Raw genomic sequence first — 5,052 nt, 5'->3', positions numbered from 1 at the left:
CCCTCCTTCATGTGATATGTGATTAATGCTGTTAGAGAGAAATTAGTAAAAATGCTGCCTGAAAACTAGATTGAGTTGAACAGCCATTCAATAATTTGGTTGTACAGCGTGCTCTGTCTGCTAGAATCCTAAAATAAATGCTTCTTCTGTGTTCCACATGGAGAGCTAATTAATTAGGTTTGGTTGTCCTGGGCCATAGACCTGAAATTTGGGGTAAAAACTGCAGAGCAAATGCCTGCCTGACCCTCCTCTTCATCTTTGTTAGGGTTGAGCCCACTGTTGGGGCCACTCGCAGTGCACCTCGCTGAAGGTCTTCCTGTGTCCATGCAGGTGCTCCATCTCACCAAGCAGATGACCTTCTTCAGGAAATAGGGATCCTAACAGTATATCCAAAGAACACGAATCAAAGTCTCACTATTCCTGCTTGCAAGGTGCATTCTGGCTGTACTTCTTTTAATACAGATTTGTTCATTCTTCTGGAAATCAGTGGCATCTCCAATATTATTCACCATCGCCATAATGCAGATGCATCAATTCTTTGATCTTCCTTATTTATTGTCCTTTCAACTTTCACATGCGTACGAGATAGTTGAAAATACCGTTTGGAGTAGTTAGACTTTAATTCTCCAAATGACATATTTGCTTTTTAACATTTTAAAGAAGTCTTTTGCAGTAGATCTACCAATGCAATCAAACAAAAAACTCAAATTCATGCCATTGAGTTGATGCTGACTCATTTATTTAATTATTTGGCTGCTCCTTCCATTAGTGTTGATTGTGGATTCAAGGAAAATGAAATCCTTGACAATTTCCATATTTTTCCATGGCTGTACCTAGGTTCAAACTGATTTATTAAACAAAGTTATTTATTTCAATTATATTTCTAATAAGACCTAGAAGCCATCTGAATTCTCATCAGTTGGGGGTTGATTAAATAAATGTAAATTTTGCTGCATTTATAAAATGCAATACAAGCTAAGTAGAAACAGAAAATGAAGTAAAATAGTATGAAATAATTTCACAGACATATTATTAAGTGAAAAACAACATGGCAGAATTTATATTATTATAAAGAACAATAGGTGTGTATTTACATAGAAATATTTGTTTACACACATGAGTACAATAGGTGATTCAAAAGGTTTATGGAAAGATCGAATTAAAAAGAGTGGATTCTTTTTCCTGACCTTTTGCTAGCTCTCATGTGTATGTGTGCATATATATTTGCATGTACATGTATGTATTTGCTTATGTGTACATAGACTATCCTCAGAAGTACTTGATGCAGTCATTGACTCCTGAGAATAAAATTATATGGTTGATTAAAGTGGTTGTAGAGAAGGTTCATTATCATCTATTCTTGTATACCTTGTAAATGTATGTACTTTGTGGCTATATTGCCTACCAAAAGTAAAATAAGATATATGCATGTGACTGTATCACATAATTGCTTAGGCTCGTTAGCAAAAGGAAGACATTCAAGAATTGAGACCTGGATATTTCTGACATTTAGAGTTTGGGAAGAGGTAAGAAAAGCAACAAGGACAGCCAAAAAAGAGCAGCCACTGAGGTAAAAAGAACAGACTATTGTAATGAAGCAAAGGCAGCAGGTTCCTTTCAAATTTGCTTTGCCTTTTCCCCACAGCAATAGAACCCTGGAGTTTCACTGAGTCCATGGTTCCCCGAAACAAATGCTCTTCTTTTCAGCTCCCCTACTAGAGTTATATAATGAATTGAACAGTATCCCCTCCCCCTCCACCCTCACCTCCCAAAGTATCTCCTCTTGAAATTTCAGAATGCGACCTATTTGAAAATAGGATCATTGCAGGTGTAATTAAAGGGTTCTGGATATAAGTCCTAAATCCCCTTATAAGAAGAAAAGAGAACACTGAGAGCCACATACAGCGAGAGACCTCAGCCAAGTGACTGCAGAGGCAATGATGGAAGTCATTCGGTCATGAACCAAGGGAAGCTTGGAGTTCCCAGAAGTTGGAAAAGCAAAGGAAGATTTCTTTCAAAGAGCCTTTATGGATCGTGACTCTGTTAACACCTAACTTTCAGAACTGTGATATAATAGATTTGCTTCCTTGAATGCCAATCATAAAACATTAAGGTACCTTATTAAAATAGTCCTTGGAAACTAATACAGGCTGTATAGCCATCTACTTAGATCTTGAGCCATGGAAAGTGGGCAAAAAGCTATGTGACTCTCTAGATTATATAGCCTTAAAGGGGAGACCTTTGGCTGGAATATAGAGTTAAAAATGAGTCTGTTGAGCTTTAAGCAGTAAGATAGAAAGATTTTTGGACTTCTAATTTTGTGGAGTGACCATGCCAATTTGAATTTCTATATGGCAGAAAAATAAATTTCTATTGTCTTTAGAGGACCATTATTTGGGGCTCTACCACACACATAGAAGAAATCACTAGATGCTCCATGGGGAAAGATGCGTGTGACTCTCTGTTCCTGTACAGATGCCAGCCTTGGAGACACTGAAAAGGGTTACCACAAAGTGATGACAGCTGGTTTGGTTTTTGGTTAAGTTTTATCACGACACATAAAAGTATATTCCAAGATACAAGGAAATAATTTTAAGAAAGATGATGTGATCATCTAGCATAATGTCCCCGAGGGATCCAATATGTTGAGAATTGAAAACTGGAGCATTGACCTTGAAAGGATTAGTCTTGAGTGATCTTGATAAGAGCAGCCAAAATGCAATGATGAAGACAAAGAGCTGATTGGAGTGAGCGCAAGAAAACGAAGTGGGAACATATAGATAGCAAATCTAGATAATGCCTTTGAGGAGTTTGCTATGGGAGAGGGAAGAATTAAATCATAAAGAATTATTACTTATTTGTTTTATAATGATCTTCTGATTACTTCTCATAGCTATCCACTTTACTTATATTTACTGTTAATCCTTACATCAAGTTATAATCACATCTTAACTAGGCCTATGCAGTAGGCACCCGATACAATCACTATACCAATCCTTGCCCATCTTTCATCAATTCTCCAGACATGAGCTTTTTAAAAATGCAAATACATGACCATATTGCTCATACCTATTTAAGATTTCCCTGTGCACAGGGCCATTGGGTTCTCTGTCCTCATGGCTTATGTGTCAGCCTGCCGCCAGCCACCTACCACTGTGTACCCAGTATGTTCACTCTCATGACTTTCATTGTTTGTTTGCTTGTTTGTTTTCCCTCTTTCTAAGATTATTCCTGTAACTTTTCATCTACCTTATATCTACTCATCTTTCAGCTGTCAGCTAAGCATAGTTTTCTAAGAGGAGCTTTCTCTACCTACCATAAATTAAACAAAGTTTCCCCATTATATATTTCTAAGACACTTTGCACTTTTCTATTAAGGCATTTATTATTTTCCATTAAATTGAATTCCTCATTTATGAAACTGGATATTAAATGAAAGGCAACATAATAGAAGGATTAAGAACCCAGGGAGTGGAAACAGACTAACCAGGTTAAAATTGTGGCTCAGCTAATTCCTAGTTTTGTAACCTTGAACAAATTACTTGACCACTATCAACTTCCTCATTTGTAAAATGGGATAATTATTGTACACCTGTGATATTTCAACTCCGGAATGTTATGAAGTTCTAACCCATGTTATATTTGAACATGACCTTGTTTGGGAATAGAATCTGAAAATGTTATCAGATGATATAGGATCTTGCTGGAGGAGGGTGCAATCCAACATGAGCAGTATCCTTACAGAAAGGGGAGAAGAGACACAAAGAGGGACTAAGGGAAAGTGGCCATGTCAAGCAGGGATGGGAGAGATGGACCTGCGAACTAAGGAATGCAAGATTTCCAGGGACCACCAGAAACTAGAAAGAAGCAAGGAAGCATCTTCCCTTAGAGTCTTCAGTGGGACTTAATTCTGTTGAAACCTTCCCGCCTTCAGAACTATGAAGTAGTAAATGTCCATTGTAAGCCACCCTCGTTATGCTACTGTGTGATAGCAGCCTGAGGAAACTACCATATAAACTTGAGGATAAGCCGAGTTTTTCAGCACATTTTTTAATGTAGTTTTTGTGGTACAATGAAGTGCCTCAGCTGATATTCGGGTTGGCATATACTCCAGTATATATGGATAATACAAAACCTGACAGGACTGTTGTGGAAATAGGGGGAGACTATATGGATGTGTCTCCAAAATAGAAAAGTGCATATGAATACACCTGATACATTTCACTATTCATCCATGAAACAACATCTGTCCAGCTGTGGACAGAAGGATATTTGTTATAGGAGTGACACAAGCATAATTTTAGGCTTATGAAGGTTGGCTTTATTTGATTATTACTGATGACCTGCTGCACCTTAACATATTTGGTTAAGCCATGTTTCTTCAGAAAGGCTATATAGGCATGTGTCGAAAATACCCATAGTTTGGTTCAAAATACCCAATTGCTGTTTTTCCCCTTGCTTCTGAGTGCAGAACAATAAAATTCTAAGCTGTCTAGCAGCTGGGCATGACCAAGTAACTGAATTCTGGCCAATAAGAAGGGTATAAAATTCCTGGGAGGACGTCCCTCACAAATCTTTGTAAGGAGGTTTAGGTGATGTGTTTACTTCACTCTGTGCTTCTTTCACTGCCCAGAATTCAGATGTGATGCACAACAATATTTTTACACTCATGAGATCCAAAGCAAGGTGGTTAAAAATGATGGAGAAGGAGTGTGGAAAAAGCCAGGACTCTTGATGAATTTCCTTGGATGGCTTTAGAAGCCACACTGGGCTTGTTATATGAAAAATATTAGGGGACTTCCGGGAAGATGATGACTGAGTAACACATACCAGAGAGACTCTGCAGAAATCAGCACAGGAGAGTTACTAGGAGGGAAATTCCACACTGCTGGGTCACAGGAGGAGCATCATAAAGATAAGTAGGCACAGATCCACAAGATTTTGAGTAGTTGGGGGCTTTGGCTTACCACAGTGGAGGCTAGCTAGGGTTCGACATTAGCCCCGCCACTGTCTTGATCAGATCCAGCATCATTTGGAGCCAGCACAGGGGCT

Source organism: Echinops telfairi, unplaced genomic scaffold (assembly GCF_000313985.2).
Source record: "Echinops telfairi isolate 266 unplaced genomic scaffold, ASM31398v2 ScPeMD7_2;HRSCAF=8, whole genome shotgun sequence".
Classification (NCBI taxonomy): Eukaryota; Metazoa; Chordata; class Mammalia; order Afrosoricida; family Tenrecidae; genus Echinops; species Echinops telfairi.
Note: the sequence above shows the minus strand (reverse complement) of the source record.